Here is a 25,142-nt window from a genome sequence, read left to right as displayed (position 1 = left end):
TAGTAAGCACAGAGCTTAAATTCCATTTGAAGGATAGGGGATTTAGCATGATCCTCTCTGCTTTGACAAATCTGGAACACTTGACATGTACTCAGTGTTCTGGTGACTTCAATGAGAAAAAACTTCTGGGGGTCCACTCAAGTGTTGACTAATGAATTACAGTCATAGCAATCCAGATGCTTTTTCCTCAACTCAAATCTGAGTCAGATTTCTTGCTGCTGGCTCAATCTCCATTTCTTTATTAATGTACTCTCTGAAGTCTATGAAGTGCTCAGAATACTAAGAATTCAAAGATTCTTTTCCCAAGATAAGACTACCACGGATTTTGTTCTACGGTGCAGGAGAAACTCAATATTTAGTACCATACAACAAACCTCCTTGCTGATACTAAGCAATTCAGAAGAAAAAAAGATGACCTGTGAGGACACTTAACCACTGCTTAGTCTTCTAGGCTTTGCCCCAGTGACAGTGGCTGTGTTTGAGGGAAATGGCAATGCAGGTAGTGCCATTATTTATTAAATATTTATTATATTTGTATTTATGGAATCATGGAGTCAATAGAATTGGGTAGGAACAGACCTTAAAGATTATCCAGTTCCAATGCCCTGCTACAGGCAGGAACACATTCTACTAGACCAGGTTGCTCCAAGCCCTGTCCAACCTGGCCTTGAACCCTTCCAGGGATGGGTCAGCCACAGCTTCTCTGGGTAACCTGCACCAGTGCTTCATATAAAGATGAAATTTAGTTAAGGAGCTGATGCCCATGTAAGAGGCTACTTTTGTGCGGTCTGATTCTGCTTGAAAGGAAGAAGGCAGATGCCTACAATCTGCCCTCCAGGCTGTAGCATAAATATGGGACTAGTTGTCATGGGTTACAATGTAAAGATATGCCCAAAGATATGTATTCTATCACCATCTGCTGAAACCAGGTGGGGCAGTGATCCTTATCTCTGTGGGAGATATCCTCTGCTAATGGGCCATCTGTTAAAACCAGGTGGGGCAATTATCTTTATCTTTCCCATGACCCACCCTTCCTCCAGGAATGCATCTTCTGTTAATGGCTCATTGAATCCCACTGCATGACTGATAAAATTACATTATCCCACTGGGAGATGCTCCACCCAGGGGGAGGAGCCAAGCATTTCCTACCTAGATATAAACTGAGATTTGGAGCACCAAAGCTTCCCTTACCCACTGGTTTCCAGAGGACAAGAACTACCAGGATCACTGCTAGGATTTCTACAGGATCACTGGTTCAACAAGACCACTTCATCTGGACTGCTACCACCACCCTAACTAGCATAGAGTCAGGTTGTATTCTGACTCTGTCAGTGTTTTATTTTCTTTTGTGCTATTGCATATATTTTATTTTTTCTCTTTTTTCCCTTTTCCTATTAAATTGTACTTCTGGCTTGTAGTCTCTCACTGGCTTTAATTTCAAAACCATTACAGTAGTATTTTGAATCATTGGCTTCTATTTGTTTCTTTAGCTCATAATAAAAAATTGGATTTTTAAAAGTTTTCTTACTTCAGGCCTCTTTATGCTTTATCCTACTTTTTTTTGGTTTGAGTCTAAAAGTTTGGATTTCATCCGTTGTTGATGTATTTGCTATGTCCTAGGCCTCTAAGAGATCATACATGGACCTGGATGGCATATTTCAGTTCCTGGCTATGTCCCTCTTGGGAGATTTCTTTCTGTATTTCCGTTCCCACACAGTATACAGAAGAATAAATCTTCTTTGCCCACTATTTTTAACTACTTGCTCTAGTTATGCCACTTAGTCCATATTTGTAGAACATTTCACACAGCCCTGGTCAGAGATGAAGTCATCAGACACTACCAGAACCTTAGTGAAAGCAACACTTTTAGGAAAATAAATTCTATTATCAATGAAAAATTCCTAATGGAATTAGTTATTTGGATGCAGAAATGCCTTCAGAAATACTGGAAGTATGTAGGTTATGGTGGATAAACTATAATAAATATTGGACATCTATTCTTGTTGTCATATGGGGCTGGAGCAGAGAACATCAAACTCCAGAGAGTCTTTGTTATGAAGTTCACAGAAAAAAAAAAAAATCAAGATCTCCTGAGCAGCAGCAGAAGTTATTGCCAACAGCAGAGTGGACACACTGCAGATACGTGAGTTCTTTTAATAACCTCTCCAAATATTCAAGAGGAATAGTTAGCAACTCTGAACCTGGGGATGTTTTGGGAGTATGTATATTTGTACTTTATTTACTTACATAATTTTTTTCCAACTCATAATCTGATCACCTTCCTGTTGCAGGGAAAAAAATACAACAAAGTCCTGGTGATAACAATTATTGTCCTAAGAGTCAAGATTGTTTTCATTTACTCCCTTACATCACAGACAAGTTGGGAAAGAATTCTTAGTCATGAATCTGGTGCTGCAAGAAGGGAAATTCTTGAGCAGTGAATTAGAACAGCAATATCCCTAACATTTTCTTTTTTTCTTTTTTCGTATTTTTTTTTTCAATGACTGCTCTACAAGTCAGCATCAACTACAGTTTTAAATTATTTATCATTATTTTATTCTAATAAGCATTTCCTGTGGAGCAATTCTCATCTGCATGGACATAGCTCATATTGACTTTACCTTTCTGGTATCATGATGAGGTGACTTTTTGCTGGAAACAGAAAAAATGACAAGATTTCACACTACCACCACCAGGCTACCACTGGTAGGACATGGTTCAAAATCTCATGATGGAGTGATCACCTTGCAGCCAGGCAGGTTCCTGACTCAGGTGTGAGTTTGATTTAATGATCATGGAATGATTTGGGTTGGAAGGGACCTAAAAGATCATTCCAACCCCTGCCATGGGCTGGGGCACATTCCACTAGACCAAGTTGCTCCAATACCCATCCAATTTGGCCTTGAACATTTCCAGGGAAGGAGCAGCCACAGCTTCTCCATATTCCCTTGCCCTGTAAGTACATGCCCAGCCCAAAATTCCCTCTCCACCCTTCTTGTAGTCTCTCTAGGATTTGCCCGTAGTTAATCTACATCTGTCAGCTTGACAAAGAAATTTGGCCAATATAAATACTGCAATCAAGCCTTGGTATGTACCTATTCCATGGAAGAAAGGCTTTAAATGGTTCAAAAAGAAGCCAGCAAATTGTCCTGGGAAACACTACAGAAAACAAATTATCAATACTGAACTGCAGATAGTCCAGTGTCTGACATTTGGTGGTGATTTCTATATCTGCTGCTCAAAAAGTACAAGCACAGCAGAATAGATTAACTGGGGAAACCTGATAACATGTTTATTGAAGGTAACATGGAAAATGTGGCCTCTTAAATGTCTCTCCATTCCCATTTGAAATTATTAAAGTGGAAACAGCATCAAGCAGAGAGGGATAAGGTTGAATAGACAGAGGATTAGATTGGATATTTCAAGGACTTTCTTGGCTGTGAGGCTGGTCAGGTCCTGGCAGAGGCTGCCCAGAGAAATTGTGGCTGTCCCATCCCTGGAAGTGTTCAAGACTGTGCTGGACAGGCTTGGAGCAACCTGGATAGTTGGAATAGTGGAAGGTGTCCCTGCCCATGGCTGGGGGGTGGAACTGGATGTTGTTTAAAGTCACTTCTGCCCCAAACCTTTCTAGGCTTCTATGAAATCAGAGTTCAAATAGCCCTGGAACCATTCAGATGTAGTATTTTATCATATTTCATCCTCTTGGCTTCTTAAGCACTACCACAAATTAACTTATTTATAACTTTGTCTAACACAGTCCATACTGCTTCTGACCACCCCAGGGCCTTGACAGTGAAACCACCAGTTGTGAGCTGCAAGTTGCTCCCTGACACGAGCCAGTATTTTCCTGGTGGAAAGGTGGGACCATTTTAAAGAAGGGGAAACAGAGGCACACGCAAGGTTGGGATCAGTCTGACCAGAAGCATCCTTTGGCTTTGAGTCACTCCAGGCTGTCTTTGTAACCCAAGACACTCTGATACCAACACAAATATCTAAAATCACATGTGAGGAGTCACATCTTCTGTGGCTTGCCCAGCACCTGACAGCCATTAAACAATTGCAGAAGTCAGAAGATCCTCCTTAAGACAAATAAAATAAAATAAATTTTAAAAGATCCAACTGGTAATGTGGCCTGAGGTCCCATGAATCTGACTCAGATTCATCATATTTACATCTCTGTAGCAATAGGAAGTCAACACACTGGGGACTGCAGCAAATGCAACAACTCTGTGCTGCAATAATATTGCCAGTCCCAGTGAAGACTCTGGAGGATCTGTGTGGAATCAGGCTCATGCTTTGTGTGTGATGCATGCAGTTGATGCAATTGATACACCAGGAGTGGAAAACCTGACCCCAAATATCCTGCAATGTATGTTTTGTATTACTTTTTGTTCCCTAAGTTACTGCTGCACTTCTGAGTTCAAAAGAGCAATAGAGAAGATGGACTGCTCTTCCAGCTTCCTCCTGGAATAGGAGTAGGAATCTGGCAAATCCCCCATGGATTTGAGACTTGACACAAACAAAATCTGCCCCGGAGATGGAACCCAAACACCACCCCATCCTACTTTTGCTATGAGCTGTGGGTTTTAGGAGAAAAGGCAGTGGTCAGAAGAGGGCATTTTCCTCTGGAGATGGTCCACTGGCATGTATTCAGTGGTCTCATGGCATTTCAACAATGTTCAGGTGCCTGCAAGAAAAACCATGACCCAGCTGCTCCTCCAGGGCACCTTGCACTTGCAAGAGACTGCTCTGAGCTGTACAGGTTTCTTTAGCTCAGACACTGTTTTGTTTCTGCTTTTTTTTTCTTTTCACAGGGATGGTTGGAGCAGACCATGGAGAGCTGCAAGAAATGAGGAATTCTGCAATGTCTCAAGACTGAAACCACGAGAAACCTCAAAGTGGCAGAAGGGTGCATTCCACGGAAATAAGGTGGAAAAGACCCAAACAAGGAGATTTTTTCATCCTGTTATGAGCTCTGCTCTTTGCTGGGGTGGCCTCAGAGCAGGATGGGCAGCAATGTTCAGGCGTTTCTTGATTCCTTATGGTACAATTTCTAAGAACTCGATACCAGCCTCTACATTCTGGCACACATGAGAGTTAATAAACTTTGTTACTGTTGGTTACCTTTCCTGGAGGTACCTTTGCCACAGCTCTTGTGATCAAATTCCTTGGTAAACCTACATTTCCCTGTAGAGGATCACAACTACCATGAACATCTTTCACAGTCCTCTGAAGCATTGGATTTTACTCTACTTTGGAGTTCAGTAAAGTTTGTCTTTAGTTTAGGGACACAGTTCTACTGAGTGAAATTTGCAGACATATGAGTTAAAACTGGGTTCCTACAACCATGTTTAGATTTTCTGAGAAATGTGATCTCAGCTTTCTGTGGCCATGGAAAGCAGAGGTGCTCAGCACCTTTGAAATATTGTCAGCCTTGAAGAGTCTAAATATAGATTTTAAGGTCTAATTTGAGAACATGGTTTAAAAAGAAAGAAAATTCTGTGGCTTTTCTTCCCTTGAATATCTACAGAATATACAATTTCTAGTGCAATATAGTATCATATGCTTGTAATTTTAATTATTTCCCTTACCAAGAAATTGCTTTTCAGTTGACTTCAGATACTTGTTCAAAATAAGTTTGATGTAGTATCCATGTTGTCCCATTCCACTTTGGGGAAATTTAAGTTTAAATTATTCTAAATCCCTATTTTAAATATCTATCATTAATATAATCCTATTAATCCCTTCAAGATGCAAAGTATGAGGATTTTTTTTTTTTTTTAATAATAAAGGAAGAATAAAAAAGTTGTACAACTATGTGCACATGCCTTATGCCCGGTTCCAAAAGCAGAGAACACAGTTTTGGTAAGATGTCATTTAACTGAGACATCTGATAAATTTCCACTGAATGACGTGCATTTGCATTCTTAATTTAGCTAAACATTCTGTCCTGTATTTTTGTTGGGAAACACTCAGAAGAGTGATGCAATCATCTGAGATTAGAAAATAAAACCCATGAGAATCTCTCAAACTTTACCCCTGTCCCCAACAGCAGCATGTGAAGGGATGTCACCCAGAGATTTGTGCAGCACACTGGTTGATCCATAGCTGTTATTTCATGTGAGCAGCAGGGATGGAACCAGGAGAAGTATGAGGAGCATCATGAAGGATTGCAGAGCCCTGGCTGTGGTGGAAAGAGGGAGTGCAGGTAGTTTGTTCCTGATCAAAGGGAAGGGGTCTGACCAGTCCAGTTGAATCTAGGGATTCCACAAATCCTTCCATGACTAGTGCCACAGCCAGGGATTTAGATATTTAGAATGTGGGACTTGCTTTGAGAAATCTGCTCTGCTGGGGACTGATGGGGTCCTTCTGTCAGAAAAAGAAAAAAACAATTCTGGTTATAAGTTGGCCATCCTGGCAAGGAGGGCTGTAAACAGAATTTGCTGGGGAAAGAGAACCTCAATCCATCCCACTCCCACCAGTTTGGTGCCAAGGCCAGCAACAGATGCCCAGAACTTGGAGAGAGATCACAGAGGAGCACCTGAAATCAGTCACTAGCTCAGCTGAAATGCCTCTGTGCAAATGCACAGCATGGGGAATACAAGAGGAGTGCACACCATGCAGCACTGCAATCTGATCAGGACCAGGGAGATGTGGTGGGATGGCTGCTGTGCCTGGAGTGTTGGAATGGTGGGATACAGGCTCTTTAGGAGGGACAGACAGCAGTGGGTGCTGCCAATGACCAGCTGGAGTGCATGGAGCTCTGCCTGGGGATGGATGAGGATGAGCCCACAGGTCAGGATCAAAGGAGAGAAAGGACAGGGATATTGCAGGGTTCTGCTACAGGCCACCTGAGCAGGAGGAACAAGTGGATAAAATCATCCATAGACAGGAGAATGGCTTCCCACTGACAGAGGACAGGATTAGATGGGATACTGGGCCGAAATTCTTGGCTTTGAGGGTGTTGAGGCTGTGTTGAAGCAACCTGGTCTAGTGGAAGGAGTCCCTGCTCATGTCAGGCCATTGGAACTGGTTTGTCTTTAAGGTTTCTTGCAACCCAAATCATTCCATGACTCCATGTTCTTTTATTTAGCTGAAGATGTAGGTTTAGAACTCCAGGCTATGTGACTGACAAATCAAAAGAAACATAGCTAATTTACCAGTTGCTTGTTGAAATCCCATTAAAATTAATAAACAGCCATTTATTTCACCCCAGTTATTCTCTTGTATGGTCCTGTTATCAGTCAGGAAGGAGAAAAAGGATATATCTGATGGATAAATTGAATTGTCTCATTTTAGGATCACTATAGAATTTAATTATTTTTTATAAAAATTAATGGGATTTCTATTGCAGGTGGGAGTTTTCAAAGGATACCTGTTAAGTTTCTGAGCACGTGTATTATCTTCAGTATGATGCCATATTCTCTGAAGCTTAGATATTTTAAGTCAAATTAAGAAAGATTTACAGTTTGCATCACTTTTTCCAAATAACCATGGAAAGTCCCCAGCTGTGAAAATTTCACCAAAAAACAGTGATTAACTGGTATTTGGCAAAAAAAAAAAACCCTACAGACCATTTAGAAAATTAAATTCAAAAGAAAAGTGGGGGGAGAAATGTGTGGTTAAAAATGCTTAACCATCTTACATTGCCCCTTCCCTAATTCCACAGTCTTGCTGCACAGTCAGCTACACCCTTAGAAGAAAAGTTAGTTGGTGACTGTTGTGTGCACAGAGGGACCACACCACACACCAGAGCCACAATGACACATCCTGGACCCCATCCCAGTGGGCTGGAGGTGATGGAAGGGCTGTGCCTGCTCCCTCCCATCCCTTCCCCCAAGAATGACCTGCACCCAGGTGTTATCCCAAAACACTCTTGGCACCCCTTATCCATCACCATAAGACTATATAAGAATATATAATATTTCCAGAAGAAAAACAGAGCTGGGACCAAAGCAAGCATTGCATCAGGCAGATAAAAGTGTCTGCTCCAACATCCATACAAATCACAAGTCTCTCCAAGGAATTACAGTGGCATCAAAACAGCATGCAACAAAATGAGCTGTAACTGGCTGAATGTGAAGTATGAAAAAAATTCCTTAAAAGAGAAAAAGCAGGCAAAAGTCTTGTGGCAAGTTGTTGCAACAAATGTGTCTGGCCTTGCTTTGAGCAATCTGTGCCAACCTGAGGTGAAATTGTCAATGGTTTCCTCAGGGGACTTGCTCTCTTCTGGCCTTGTGGTGGGGGCACATCCCAGGAAAATGTGGAAAGAAGGAATAATTTTATTTTCATTACTCCAAAGACTTGCACAAGATGATTTGTCTTGATAGCAACAAATTGTTAGGAAGAAACTACCACTGACTGACACATCCTACTCCAAACACACCCCAGACGTCCAGTCCCCTCCCAGTTTGAATAGCAGACCTCTCCTAGGCAGAAGAATTCAGCTTGGGACATCACAGTGTCCTTTGTTTAACCTTTTAATGCTTTGTAGGCTCCTATCTGTTATCTTCTGCTTATTACTGACTATCAGACAACTCCTAGATAGAAATGGTGCTTTTTTGTGTTCAGTTTCAGCCAAATTTTGGAACAGCATCTTAAGAAACTTGACTTCTCTGCAAAGCTTAATGTGAGTCCATCCCATGCTCAAGGCTTCAAAATCCCTTACATATTTTGGGAGTGAAGAGTTTAGATGCTTATTGCCTTCAGACCCGTCAATCTGTGAGATTCATAAGCAGTTCATTTTGTGTGATGCTGCAATATTGTACTTTATCCCTTTTTTGTGACCCAGTTTCCACCAGACACAAGAATAAGGTGTTCTCACAACAGGTTTGCCAATGAGTACTGATAAAAGTAATTAAAATGAAAGTGCTTTGAGGATGCAAAGGTCGCTAGGTGGGAGTGAGAGCAGGAGATGACATCAGGCTAAGGCAGAGGAAATGAAGAAATGGAAGCAGTCTGTGCAATGGAGACCTTGCTGCTGGGGAAACATTGTCTCACATCTCTGAGTGGCATCACTGTGGTGCCAGGAGAGCTCTGGGGGACTTTTTACCCTCCAGATCTGCCAGAAGGGGATGGTGGTGACTGAGACCAGCTTAGACTCACACAAACTGTGCCCACGCACAAAGGTAGAGCTGGGTTTCCAGGTACATTGCCCTTCTCAGAAATTACTGTCACAAATTAGGGGAAGATAAATTGAAACTGTTCTAAACCTTCTTAGGCCAAAAGTCCTCAATAGCTAATTACAGTTTACAGAGACAAATCTGAAAACATCCAGGCTGCCAAAACCCCTATCTGTCACACAATACATGTGGATTTCACCTCAGAATACAGAGCCAAACACTGGACTCAGACAACTGAATTCAGGGTAATTTCAGCAGCAAAGAACCTCTGCCTTTTTCTACCAGTATTATGCAAAATTGAATTTAGAAGCTGTCTCAAAAAAAATCTACTAGGAAGTCACATCAGTAGGATTGGGATTTCAGAATTTTGCTCATTTCAAGCCCAGCCTCTGCCAAATCTTTGCTGCTCCATCCCTTCTGCCAGGCTTCAGGGCAGTGCTGCTCTCACACCACCCCATACCCAAAGGGTCGACTGAGCAGTGCAGTGAGTGGTGCCATGGGTGTCCTGTCATGGGTGAAGTGACACCTAAAACACGTCCTGGCTCTGCTGTGTCACACTCCTCCATCACTGTCCAGCCCCACTGACCTGCACAAGAAGGTAAGGATGGCACTGGGCTCCAGATGTTGCTGCAAGGACAATTGCACAGAGACCACATCAGTGTGTGATCTCAATGTGTGCAAGGTGGGGACATCCCCAGGGTGTGCATTAGAGGCTGTTTTTGGGTACCTGCTCATTAACAGCCTGGAAACCACCATGAGGGGTGATGCTGATGCCTTTGAGAACCTAGAAATGAAACGCACTTTTGAGATATTAGTCTGGGAGGTAATATAAAGACTAGTCTTTACTGGAGGCCTCCAAGGGCCAGATGTGGAAAATGCCTTAATGTCCAAATGCCAAATTCCCAAATGCCCACCCCACATGGGGTGAATACAGTTTTATAAGTTTAGCAAATTAGCATAATTGACAAAAATCTCCAATAAGGAGCACCAGTACTGAGGCAACTCCTCCCCACTTCAGTCCCTTCTTAAATCCTTACTCTCAGATGAGCATCTAAATTTTGTTTTTTGAAAATGTGTCTCAAAAAGCCATTTTCAGCCTTGGTTCCCAGGAAGAACCAAGATAGGATAGGGGGCCTTGTACCTGCTGGGGCTTAGAGGTCTGGAATGTGTTTTGTCTTTCTGCCCAGTGAAAAGGTAGGGACAAATACTGGGACCAGCTACAAATACAATAATGGGCTACAGAGCTACAAATACATGTGTAAAGAATATAGAGAATATAATAAAAGCAAAAATAATTCTGGCAATATTTGCTACCATGGAAATCAGCAAGTAGCCAGCCAAGGCACTCAGCTGCAGCACAGAATAAAAGCACCAGAAGCTGTGTAGGTAAAGCTATAAATTTATGCCACCCACCTGCCCCCCAACAATATTGTTTTGATGTGTTTTGAGGCAGTCAAACCTTTCTGGGCCCCTTCTGATCCTCATTCTTGTCCTTACAGGGGATTGAAGGGCAGCTTAGATGATTGAATTCTTCCCTGTGAGGGTGGTGAGGCTCTGGAACAGGTTGCCCAGAGCAGCTGTGGCTGCCCCATCCCTGGAAGTGTTCAAGGCCAGGCTGGATGGGGCTTGGAGCAACCTGGTGTCCCTGTCCATGGCAGGGGGGCTGGACTAGATGGTCTTTAATATCTTTTCCAACACAAACCATTCAGAGATTCTATGAAACTCAACGTTTTGCATAAAGCCCTGGAGTCAGAAGTGACTTTGAGAAAGGACAAAGAAAAATCTGTTGACCAGCAACCCCGACCCATTATTCCCACACACCAGATAAAATTTGTCTCTTAGATTAAAAGACTCTGACATATACAAATCACCATTAGGCTTCCTGATAAATAATTTTTAAGTGGAAATTCCCCAGCTATTGCAGGCCAAAAGCAAACACTGCAGGAGAGAGGAATGGAGCTCATGACTTTACAGTGGTGAGATAGGACTAAAGGGCTGGAGAGAAGATGCCAGTGCCCTGTGTAATGGAGCACACAGATATCTATGTTGTTTGCCATGAGATGCATGCAGGATTTGTAAGGCAGAAAGCAAATTAAATGCTGCTAACAAAAGAGACAGGCCAAGAGTAATCTTTTGTGCAAAGACAATCAGCAGCTTTGGTCTTTAGTCATTAGTAGTTGCATCTATCCACATATTCACATTGGATATCATGCAGGACAGTGCCATATTGATTGCATTTCTTACAGACTGCCAGCAGGAATAATAACTGCACCAGTTTCCTTTGATTCTTTCCCACATTTACTTCAGGAAAAACTTTGATTCCCATGGACTCTACTGGTGTGGATCTGGGAAAAAGGGAAAGAGAAGCCATTGGTCTATAAAGCATTGAGATTGGACATGAATTAGAAATATTCATCATAGAATAACAATGGTTTTGGTTGGAAGGGAACCTAAAAGATCTTTGGTTCTCAACTCCCTGCCATGGGAAGTGACACCTTCCACTAGACCAGATTGCTCCAAGAACCATCCAACCTGCCCTTAAACATTTCCAAGGGATGTGCTGACACAGCTTCTTTGAACAACCTGTGCCACAGCCTTAATACCCTCACAGCCAAGAATTTCTGCCCAATATCCCATCTGACCCTGCCCTCTGTCACTTTGAAGTCATTCCCCCTTGTCCTGTCACTCCAGACCCTTGTCCAAAGTCCCTCTCCAGATCTCTTAGAGCCTCTTTGGCACTGGAAGGGGCTCTAAGATCTCCTTGGAGCTTTCTTTTCTCCAGGATGAACAGCCCCAACTCTCCCAGCCTGTCCAGAGCAGAGGAGCTGCAGTCCTTGGAGCATCCTTGTGGCCTCCTCTGGACTCACTTTGCATGGTTACTCACCCATTGAGCAAACTACATTGGTGTGCAGGGATAAAGGTGTGATACATCCCTGACTGTCTCCCTCTGCTGCTTAACAAGAGCCCCAAATCATTTTCTTCCCATTTATGTCATTGAAGTAGAGTTGGCATTTCCAGACTGACTCAATACACTGATTAATATAATGAACAGTCACATTTTATGATTATTCCCACCAACTTATTCCACTCAGCCTGAGCAGAAATTAATTTCCCGCTCAAAAAAAAAAAAAAAAAAAAAAAAAAAAAAAGCTAATGACTTTTATTATTTAGTTTCAGACCTATTCAGCTCTTCAATTTCTGTATGTGAGTCAGTTCCCTCCAGCTGTGAATCTCAGCTAATTTCCTGGCAAAGCAGTTTTTGTCCTGCCCAGCATTCCTTTGAGAGCACTACATTAAAGGAACAATCATCTTGACATTATTCTTCAGCACCTTTGCCTTCACTCTGAATGTTAATGCAAACTAGAGGTGCCAGCTGGGGTGTTCTGTAGACTGAAGTCCCTGAGCAAATTCCCTCCATTACTGTAAAACAGAAAGAACATAAACTTGGTACAATCACATAGACATATCATTAGAGACATTGTGATTCCTCTTGGGGACTTTATGGGTTTTGGATAGAGAAAAATTACCTTAATTTGGGTGGGATTCAAGGATGGTGTGAGAAATGGGTGTGGATTAGGCATAAAAGAAATTATGGAGTTTATAATATTTAGCCTAGGAGACAGTTTTGTGTCCTATATTGAAGTTAATCCCATAAAATACAAATAATGGAAATTTCACAGGGTCAGAGGAGTGGGTTGCACTTGGTTACATCTGGGCTGAACCAGGAAACAAAGTTTGCGTTTGAATAAACGAAACTATGGAGAGAATCTGCAACTCTGAGGTCCTGACCCTGAGCTCAGTGACACCCTCTTTTGCTATCAGATAGACTTATGGTGCCTTTAGATAGACATTAACTTAGACACATGTCTCCCAACCCAATTATGAAGCCCAAAATCTGGCTTCAGAGCCCATATTCCTTGCCCCTGCAAGTGCAGTTTCTGTTAAATCACTGTGCAAATTACAGATGGGCTGAAGTCTCAGGAGGATTTCTTAAGGTTCACTACTTTATTCTGTTTATCTTTCTGTTCCATGGTGATAGCTGAAGTAATCCCAGACTTTACTGGGAATAAACTCACCTGTGTGATCTTTGCCTGTGTTTAGTTAAAGACCACGAGGTGCAATACTTTCCACAAACAGCCTTGTCAGGGGAGACATGCACTGTGCATCATGCTGGAAATTATATTATCCACATTTAGTACCCATTTGATGCCCAATGAAGCTGGTGGAAATTTAAAAATGATGGCAGCAAATAAGGAAAACAGCTTTTAATTTTTAGTTCTGCCAAAATCTCAGCTGAGGTCACCTTTCAATACAAACTTGCTGACTCTGAACTTGTTTGTTTGTTTGATTTTCTCAAGTGTCTCATAATCCATATAAAAGACTGAAACAGAGTGTTACTGAAAAAGTTTCAACTTTGCAAAGAGAAGCAATAGAAAAACAAACAAACAAAGCCTCTCAATAAATCTCCAGTTAAAATGTTGCATTTGAGCAAACTACTGGCATCAGTTTTTGGCTGAAACTTTGTCCATCCCCCAGTGAGCCTCTGAGCCAAAGTAATTTTTGGCCAAGTACAGTTTCTTCAGGAAGGTCAAGCCCTTAACCTCCAGTCCTCCTTTTGCTGGCAGCCTGGAGCCTGAATATTTTGGGACAGATGTTCAGGGCTGTAGATCATTTTAAAAAAATAGGGGGACCTGTTTGCCTTTCTTGGAGTTTGTCTGAGCATATTATTCAAAGCTTTTTGCTGCATGATGGATTTTTCATTTTAGTTTTAAATCAAAAGATCTGTTACCTATTTTCTTGTTGCTAGTGAAAGAAACCACAAATAATTTTTATCTTCACACACACACACAAAAAAGACAAAAGAAAAATAAAAAACCCCGAAGTATTCAAAGCACCCATCTGGGTGCCCATCTTCCAGCTGGTCTGCTCAAACATAATTTTGTGCTATTTACTCATAAAAACTTATTTTAAACTAATCTGTGTGCCTGCTTAATCTACAGAGGAAAAAAAATAACAAACTTTGAGATGTGAATCTCTTCAACCAAATTGCTGTTGGTCTCACTCTATGTCATTGCATTTTTTGCTTTGCTCTCTTTTCTGTTATTTTGAACAATAATGCTCACACTGCAAAGCTGTCTCACAGGATTCTGAGAGCTTGCAGAAAAATGGCATCACTGGAATGGACTGTCAGCTAAAGGAAGCAAAACTGCTCTCCCAAATGAGAAAATACTTTGGAAATATGTGGGTATTCACTGAAAGAAACTGTGCATTGCTGAGACTTTTACAAGTCAAGGGAGTTTGATCATTCTGGTGTTGTTGCCTTAAGCCCCTAAAATCAAGCCAAACAAGGTTAAGGTGATAAAAATACAGTTACTGTTCAATGAAGGGTCCCTCCATGTGCACAGCATACTGAAATACATGCTGAAAAAGCATTAAAAATGCACACAGGATACAGGGTAAGTAATTGACAGTAATTGACAAGAACCCCCAGTTAGAAATACAGGCAATAAAGTAATTCCCCCTCTTGGTTCAACTCCTTCTGAAGCACCCATCCTTGCTTATATATATATATATATATTTGTATTCATATTTATATTTAGTTGTTTATATCTAATACATGAGAAAGTGTCTTGGGAAGGTGTCATGGTCCTGATTCCCAGAAGAAGCAAAATTACAACAGGCTTCAGGGATCAGCAGCAGATATCTTCACTGGGTGTTACCCAACCAAGCAGAGAGATCACTTACCACAAATTCACTTTATCAGACTGTGCTACTCCTAAAGAAAACTATATATTAAAAACCATTTCCACACCACATATATAGTATCCACCCGAATATTTGTGAAAAGCTATTACCATAATATGTATTTATAACAATTGCATGCCATGAGTGCAGCCTCAATGCTAGTGAATCAGTGGCAAAGCCAGAAAACAAACTTAGGATCTGAGTCCTCACCTGGTGTCAAACAAACACTAGAAAACCAAATAAACAAAAAACCCACTACAAAATAAGATGAGAATTTCTGGTGACTTTTGCCTGGAAATGTGGCTGAAGTGGCTATGGATAATTTTTAACACAAAGCAGACCCACTGTCCTGGTATTAGATGGCAAGAATTGTATATAGCAACTCACTCTAAACTGCTGCAAGGAGGGTGAGTTGGGATGGAGCCTGAGCACGTCACAGAGGAATTTATGTCACAGGCTATGCTTCACATGTGATGTTTTTCCCCCCACCTACTCACACAGTAGGTTTGTGACTTTAATCTGTTTATTTTTAGTAGGAAGTATAAGTAGGTAAATACGTGCTCTGAGCTGATATTTTAGGCAGGGAGGTTTAATTGTGTATGTGTGCTAATTGTTGTTATGTTTCTGGGTATTATTGATTTTGGACTTGCTTCTGCACACTCCTGCACTCCAGGGGCATGGGTTGTTTGGCTGCTGTCACAAACACTCCCTGCTACTACTGTAGAAACTGCTCAGGGTGGGGGTTTCCACACTTCCCACATCCCCCTCCTGCTCTCTGCTAAAAATCTGGAGTTGTTGGAAGCTGCCAAATAGGTCTGTGGAGAGAATCCTCCTGTTTGTCTGCAGGATGAGTGCAGGGAGACCAGGGCCATGCAGGCTGTCCCTACACTGCACTGGCAAAAGGCAGACCCCAGGATGGCCAAATGAGACACAGCATCTGCTGCTGCTCTGCTTTTGCTTCCTTTGCTTCAAGAAGTGATGAAATCAGAGATACCAGCAGAGAAACTGGCTGTGAGCATTGCCCATCTTGCTAAACTTCTAGATGATTTACACCTCTCTGCCTCCAGCATGCCAGTGAAGATGCTCAGGTTGGTAAGAAAGCCTTTCACATCCTGCCTATGCTGTTAAATCTGCAGTCACTCGAGTAGTTGTGCAAGCACTTGGCCCCAGTTCCAAGTCCCACAAGCAGAATAAGATTCCTCAGTCATACACAGATATTTTCTTGGACATCCCTGCAAGGGAACATTTGTTGAAGAAAACTTTATAACCTGGTAAATATGCACAGAACTTAGAATCTTTACACAGCCCTCTCCTGATTCCCTATTTCATTCTGACTTCCTGAGTTAAAAGCTCTTTAGGTAAATACCAGATTTTTTATAAACACTCAAGTTCAATTCCAAACAATTTACATGGTTTGGGTAACATCATCAAATAAAACACAGCATGAATAATGCCAAATACCATAGTGCAAATAGGTTAAACAAATTACAAGGTCTTGTAAAATGACTTGATTTTGATTAAAACCAAGAATAAAAAGGCAGACCAGAGTTTAGTCTTCAAATGGCCAATGTAGCTGTGGAATTGTTGGGTTTTACTGTTATGTGCTTTGCAAATTATTATTAATCACAACAATTTTGATGTAGTACTATTTGTAATCCCTTTCAACTAATTTAATATAGTATAATCTGTTAGCCTTTGTATGCATATAAATAGTAGTGTGATAAATATATTAGTTTAGGTTTTAGCAAAAGGTGAACTTTTTCAAGATGCTTTCATTTTGTAATGAGTTAACACTAGTGAAAATAACTTAGAAATGGCTGAAACTGTCTGTATTATTAGATAATAATGAAGGAAACACACAGATAACATTGGAAAAAGGATGTGGAAAACTCCTTTTACTGACTCTGCATTCCCTGCTGATGGTTGTGAGGAAGTGGCACACATATTGTGAGGAAATGGAATATACATTGTGAGGAAACCACATACACAACTCCCCAAAATAAAATCTACCCTGTTGAACCAGGGTCAAGGGTCCAACAAAGCCAAAAGAATTCCCGGAACAAGTAAAAGAACTCCCAGGAATGTTTGGATATGTATGATCTTACTAATAAGTATGTGACCCCCAGACTGAAAAAGTATGTCAGAAAATTGCTTTAAGCTAACCCCTAATGCTTCTGGCATTTAGCCAAGGCACCCAGTGCTGGGGATTGTCCCTTTTATCCCTTAATAAACATTCAGAAATTTTAAAGAGTGAGCTGTGTTTCTCACAGCCAAGGTCAGCTTGGACTAGCTGAAGACCTCCCAACCAAAGTGTTAACATGCTTCACTTATTTTCTAGACTGTAAATAGACTGTAATTAATCACCACCACCTCCAGCAAACAATCTCCTCTAATCACCTCGTTGTGACAATACATCTTTGTGATATTGCAGATGCTCAGGGACATCCTATAAACAGGATGGAAGTGAATGTCTATTAAGAAATTAACAGGATTACTGCAGTTGCTAAATATTATTCCAAGTTTCATAATATTATGTGTTTTAAGGCCAACATATAAAACAGCAGCTGCTGTTAGAGGAGTTTGTTTTTCTACTAATAATAAAATTTTGGCTTGTGAAGGTTGTTGTTTTTCTACCCTCATTTTCTTTTCCTGGGAATTGTTGCACCAAGCACAGACTTAGGAAAAAAAAAAAAAAAAAAAGAAGCTGTCTTCCTATTTTTTTTTAATGTGTTCCTTTATTTTTCTCTTTTATCTATCCACCTCCCCACTCATCAATTTCTGGTAGTTCTGTTATGTTGGTGCTGCTGGAGATAGCTCGTTCTCTCTGCTAGAATAAACCAGGATATTTCTCAGATTCTGTGTCCAACTAGGTGCCCCAAACCAGGATCCACATCATGATGCTGATTTTTAACTCTGCATTGGAGAAGACAGAGGGAACAAAGTATTTGACAGAACAGAGTTGAAGAAGCAGTCCCTGAACATTTTCCCACAAACATTTCTGCAAGGGCTCCTCTATCTCTAATTTTATTTTGTCTGTTTTTGGGCTGGGTCATTATTTTGGTCCTCCATGTTTCCTTCTCTCCACCTTCTCTCCTGAAGTATTTCATCCATGCTTCTCCTGCCACCCAGCCATGATGCTGGACCTTGGCACTGGTTTTTGTCCTCTCTTCCCCCTCTGTCTCACTACCAACACCTGCATTTCAAACACACTTCTTGCTCTCAGAAGTGAACACATTTTCCTCCCAGATCCCACCTCTCCACCTGTATTGACTCACAGACCTCTGATTCTTTTTCCTCCTTTTCTGTCCTTGGTGCAGAACATCACCCATGCTTTTCTTTCATTCCCAAGTCCACACTTCCCTCTTGGAGACCAACAAATCACACAGTATTCAATCACACAGTTGAAGTTATAAACATAGCTGTCCTATGATCTTTTCTTTTCTACCTGCACTGCTCCCCAGCCTCCATAACTGGAGTTCTTCCACCCAGGACCAAGATCCAGACTACTATTTCATAGTGTGCTGGCTTATCTCTATCTTCTCATCTAATTTCTTTTTTTTTTTATCTCTGCACATTCCTGGCCTTGTGCCTTTGCCCTTTCTCTGTGCTCATTTGTCAAAGGTTCTCTTTTCTTCAAAGCACTGCTTAAAATTCAGCTCACCAATCAGCACTCCCCTTTTCTAATCACTGGCAACCTCACATAATCCTTGTGATGAAATATTTTCTCATGCCCTGCCATGTGTTAAACTTGACTGCTTTAGATTTCAAAGTGTCCTGACAGAGTTTGTCTTACATGCAGTCTATAAAATACTGTTCACATCTAAGGTACCCTGCAAATGTTATCTAATAAATGGAATTCATTGCACTGTTTTTATCATCAGCTATAAAAGGATGAGGAAGAACAGATAAGATGTGAAGTTAACCATTTAAAGCCTGGAACAAAGAACTCAGTGATGTGAAGACTTGGATTAGACCTTAAACTGAAGGCAGGTAGATATAGATTGGATATTAGGAAGAAATTCTTGCCTTTGAGGGTGGTGAGGCCTTGGCACAGAGAAACTGTGGCTGCCCCATCCCTGGAAATGTTCAAGGCTGGGTTGGACAGGGCTTGGAACAACCTCATGTACTGGAAGTTATGGGGTGGAATTGGAAAAGCTCTAATGTCACTTCAAATCCAAATAATTTTGTGATTCCATAACTTTCACGTGAGATTTTGCTTCATTGTATAAATAATTTTTTTTTCACTGGAGCAAAATGTTGAGTTTTACTTCAGGGCTTCCACTCAGGAGGAATTTACTCTGAAGATGTGCTCAGATCTGTGAATAAGCATTTCAGATTGCTTTGCTTGAGTGGCAATTGTTGTGTTAGCTGTTAAGGTCTTGACAACCACAGGACCATGCTCTGACCCTGCTGGGCCAACTGGGAGAGTTGCAGCCCTTGAAGTTAAGCTACTGAGACCATGTGTATTGCCATAAGGCAGGAGAAAGGGAATAAAAAAAAAGTGGCATTTGACAATTCAGAAAATTCCAGAATTACCTCCAGTTCCTTTATAGTCACCAAGCTGGTACCTCCTGACCTTCTGTAAAGTGGGAAGATCATTTGGGAATAGAACAAAAGGCAATTTAAAATATTAAAAATTAATGGGAATGAAACTCACAAGCAAGTTTCATCCAGTGTAGCTCTTCTACCATGAGCATGGACTGGCTGAGGTAAAGTCCCTTTGAACCAGCTAAATCATCTTAACCTAACCCTGTAAAACACTTTATCTCCTATCAGAACCACAAACACCTTGGACATCACTGCATCTTTGTATTTGTACATTGTATTCTGTGGATTTTTTTAGTCTAACTCATAAATTTGGACTTGAACTAAGCAATAAAGGTTATAGACATATAATCAGAGAATCTCTATATAAACTACATAGTCTAATAATAATAATCTAATCTAATAATAATCTGATAGCAAAATAAGGCTAAATTGAGCACAGCTCCCTCTGAGGAGCAGGTCGTGTGGGGAAAGCCCTGGAAGAGGATGTTAGTTGGGTCTTATCCTTCAGGCATCACCAGGAACATTGCAGGGAAGGGAGGAGTTGTGCTGGAAGAGAGTGATGATTGGCCAATTAAAAGCTGCAAGAAGAGGAAGAAGAGAGAAGTTGCAGGGCCCTGCAGAGAATTGCTGAGCGAGGACACCAGATGAGCAGCAGCTTGGGATCTTAAACTGGCCCAAGGAAAGACACAGTGGTTGGTTAATTACATGAGGAGGGTTGGAGACCAGAGAAAATTCTCTAGAAGATGCATTTTTCTATTTATGTACTTCTAATTTTACCCCAAGTGCCCTAGGCAGTATCCAAGCAACTCAATCACAAATGGATTTTATCTTTACACTGTGGAGAAGGGAGATAACCAGAGGCTTGGGGAGCCAAGGGGAAGAGCAAAGCAAGTGATTTATTAGCCCGGGGTCATAGGGATTCTGGTGATGCAAGCCTTTGTTAAACCTCTTCACCACAAAGGCATCTTTTGCCCAAAGGAGGGAACTGATCAGCAACCTACTGGTGTTTATTTGAAAAAAGATCTGAGGATAAGGAAAACACTAATCATAGAGTCATTAAGGCTGGAAAAAACCCTCTAAGATTATTGAGTACTCATCAAACCAGCACCACTGTGTTCACCACTAAACCATGTTCCCAGCTGCCATATCATGGAGAAGTGTCACATTCACACAACCACAACCACATTGTTATTATAACAGTTTTCCACTGGAAAAAGAAGTACATTATTATAAATGTGCCAAGCTGAGGCAGAGCTCACACTGCATCATACTGTTGGGTGTGCTCATGAGATCCAGTAATGGGATGGGTCATGATGAGGGGCAAGAAATTGGTCCATCATAGCCATTCACGGGGTTTTTTCCATAGACAACACAAAAAGGACTCCTGCATCCTTCTCAGCTTGGAAGCCACAGCTGGTCCAGCTGTGTTTCCCACCATCTGGACAGTTTGGTGAGGTTAACACATTTTCCCCAAAACAACAACATTCTCTTGTGGCTTTTAGACTGGCAGTTCAGTATTGATATAAAACTGATCATTGCTGGATGATGTTCTCATCATCTGCATACAGCACAGAATTTCTATTGTGCTGCAGAAGTTCTATTACAAAAGTTTTCACCTGTAAAAGCAGAATATGGGAGATGCATAAACAGCAGAATAATAAATTTAATGCAGAAGCAAAATTTTTTTATTCCATTTGACAAATAGAATCATATAATGATTTTGATTGGAAGGGACCTTAAAGATCATCTGCTGCCAACCTCATAGTGAAGAATTCATTCTCATAGTGAAGAATTCATATTTATAATGTCATGGTACATGGCATAACCAGATTAAATAATTTGGGGATTTTCTGGTATTAACTTGATTTTTGGAACTATTTCTTTTGTCAAAAGATCACAAAGAAGACCAGCCTGCCACCACACCAAACTGCAACATAAAAACTGATTAGGTATTGTTCTTCACAGGAAACCATTTATAGCATGATGCAGTTTGGGCTGTTCTTTTGGGTTTGCTGTGACATATCTGCATGGGATTGTTTACACTCCTGGAAAACAGGAGAATGTTTACAGCATGGCTGGAGAAACCTGGCTGCATTCCTAGAGAGCTTCATGCAGGTGGCATCCAATTAAGGCACCTGACCCTTTGATTTGTCTTTTACGTCAATAATTGTATGTTTTTGAGGGGGACAGAGTGAAATCATATGTTGAATTTAAAACTCATGTATGTTTTCTGCCAGCTAAATCCTGCATCACTCATAAAAGAAAAACAGAAACATATGACATCATGAGCTCATATTTCAAAAATGAAGCATCCAATTAAGAGAGTCAATATTTTCCAAACAGCAGTCTTTCTTCACTTCCATTATAATCAAATTATATTATTTTGGCTAAACTATTTACTTTCTTCATATGAAACAAAGAATTCTGAGCAGCTGTACCTGAAAGCAAACAAAAATTGAAGCTGTGGCAGAGAAATCCGTGGAAATCCAGGGGGGATCAGGAACAATGGTTTTGAACTAAAAGAGGAGAATTTTAAACTAGAAACTCATTTCCCAGAGTGGTCAGGCCCTGGCACAGGTTGCCCAGAGAAGTTGTGGCTGCCCCATCCCTGGGAATGTTCAAGGCCAAGCTGGATGGAGCTGGGAGAAACCTGGGATAGTGGAATGTGTTCCTTCCCATGCCAGGGGGATTGGAATGAGATGATTTCAAAGATCCCTTGCAAACCAAGCCTTTCTATGGTTCTATGAAATCCAAAGTATAGCTGGCATTTAGTTTTAACCTATCCACACTATTCATGACCCTGAGTACTCTTTGTGCTTAGAGCATTAGAAATTGCAGAGATTCCTTGCTTTTTTATTACACAAACAAGCAATATCCTACATAGTCCAGAAGGGACTGGTGTTACCTAAACAATAATAAAATAGTAAATAATAGTAAGAGAAAACTAATTCTGTGTCCTGAGACTGTAAGCAACACAAGGCACTAGCATTAGGAAGAAATTTTTCAAAATGTTTGTGAAAGAACAGGACAAATTTGAACACCACACAATAGCAAAATGGGCATGTTATAGCCACAAAGAGGGACAAGACTGTAGCCAAGACACTGTGCACAGCATGGAACATGCCATGGATCTCTGTAGGCTGGGTTCCTGCCAAGCCAAACCAGAAGATATCCACACTAAACTCTCTCCAGTTGGCAAATTTATTTTGGTATCAAGAAATTAAATGCAGAAATTAAATACCAAACAATATTTTGGTGATACTCCAACAGCAGCAGTAATGAGTGTTATTTTGAGTTGCTATTACAAAACATGTTCGGCCAAGGGAAGCAGAAGACAAGTCTGATGGACAAGTCACACCAGAAAGACACCCATTAGAATTTCAGGAGTGAGACTATTCTGTTTCATTGGGCTTCTTGCACTGGTTTGGTGGATCTTGGGAATCTACAAGAAATATTATGATCAGCAGGATGGGTGGAATATAACAAGAGGGCTCAAATCACAACATTTTAAATTTTCATTGAATATCAAGCCAAAAAGTTGAAACATAAGATTCTTAGGTCTGTAAGAGAAACAATCACCATTTTCTATAGGAATAAAATCCAAGCTCACCAAGTGCATCCTGGTGTTTCCATTGCCTATTATATTCCAGATTCATGAGTGAGCTCAAAAAGTAATGCAGGAGCTGTCCTTGCTTTAAGGGACATTGCCAAAGGATGCAGCAGCAAATGGGATGTCAGGCAGTGGGGAATGTTTTTGTAGTGTCCCATTCCACAGCAAACCTCAGTTCTGTGAGCCAGTCTCCATAGCATGAAATCCACATCTTCTAGGCCTACAGTGAGGAAGCTGGCTCATGCTTGTCTACAGTCATCCTAAACAACTAAGGAATTTCTTGGCAATTTCCAAGGGGAACCTAATTTAGATTTGACCCAAGAACCTCCATTCCTTACATTTCTGCTGCCCTGCTGCTCCCCAGGCTGTGGATTGCTGCAATATGACCACAAAGTCTGTGAGGAAAAGGACAGAGAAGGGAAGGGAGATCACGGAGCCCTTTGGAAATCACACAAAGGACAGACACCCTTTGTGCCTGAACCAAGACCAAGAATGTGATTTGTAATGAAAATGAACCTCACACTCATAAAAAGCTGTTGGACATAAAAAGTGATTTCTAGTAGCTTTAAGAATGAAGTTGAGTAATTTAAACTTTATTCTCTAGGGGTGGAAGGTAAGTTAATGGGGGGCATAGCCCACCTCAGTCAGGAACTTGGTGACTTTCTGAGTTCTTGCAAGTTTTGCAGACATCACCCATCTAGGTGCAAACCATGCAGCTCTCTGTGGGGATTTTGGCAGCTCCTCTCCAGTTGTCCTGCTGGCACAGGACACCATCATTTCCCACATTCCATCTGTACATACCACAAACATCCAAATCAAGCAATTTACCAGAGCAATTCTTCTGCCCAACTTCTGCAATGGGACTAAAGCTCTGGGGCCAGAGCTGTTCTTGTGCCATCTGCATCTTGATTGAAATAATTTAAAGGATCCAGATTACATTTATCCTCGTGTAAAGTTTGCAACCCTTGTTACTCCTGTTCCTCAACCCAAGTTTACTTCAGCTTGAAGTTCCTATTTTATTTCCACACAATAACCTTCCATAAAGCACCTGTGCTAACCCTAACCAAAAATAACCCCAAACCTTGTGGTTCTTTCACAGTGGCTGATCAGACAAGGAAATTGCTCACTGAGTCCACACCCTACTATCAGTCAACCTTCATAGCAGTTATTTGTAATACAGCCATTTGATAATAGTTAATTGTAGTAAAACCTTCTCCTGTGTTCTCTGTACTTAGCAACCTCTGCTTTGCAGCATCTTTCTGGGCTGTCTTAAGATGTTTTGGCAGATTTTTATTAAGATTTTGGTCTTCTCAATTCTGTTTATTGAAGGAGAACTCATGCATGTCTCAGGACAAACTCAGAGGGGAGCACAATCTGCAACCAAATGAGTATGTGCATCCTCAAGGAATGGCTCTGGCAAGGCTCCACCCTGACCAAAATCCCTGCTTCACAGGGAAGGCAGCCCTCCAGCTCTCAAATTAGTCATTCTGGGCTTGCATGTGTCTACATTTACATGGTAGATTTGAACAGAAGCAGTAAATCAAGAGCTAAAACTGTGCTGTGGCAACCTATAGATCTATATTATATATTTTCATGCAAAAAACCAAGGCTGCAAAATGCTCAGTAACAACTATTGCCTCCACCTGTAGATTGACGCAGCTGGAAAAAACATTTCCAAGCATTCAAATCCTTCTCTGGACACCTTTTTAATATTAAGAAATACTAGAAAGGCACCTGATGATAGTGTTTGTTAGTATCCTGTGTCTCTGCACTTCTGAAGTGGCTGCAAGAAGAATTGAACAAATTGAACTCTGGAGAGGAAAACAAATATTCCTATTTCTGGAAACATTGCAGCAGCAACACTTTGTTCTCACTAAATTTGTGCTCCTTCCTTGTGGTTTGTTCTCATGCCATTGTGAGCCTCTTCTCAATATAGTATTTCTATTTCACATCCAAAACAAACCAAGAGAAAAACCAGAAAACACAGCACATACTAGGAAAGAAGAAAAAAGAACGCGCGGGTGGTCACTGGAAAAGGTTGTTGAGTTTCCATCATGCTAGGTTTCCAAAAACCCAGCTGGACATGGTCCTGAGCAGTCTGACCCTGCTTGCAGCAA

This window comes from Erithacus rubecula (genome assembly GCF_903797595.1).
Source record: "Erithacus rubecula genome assembly, chromosome: 1".
NCBI classification, from domain to species: Eukaryota; Metazoa; Chordata; class Aves; order Passeriformes; family Muscicapidae; genus Erithacus; species Erithacus rubecula.
This window is presented reverse-complemented; position numbering follows the sequence as displayed.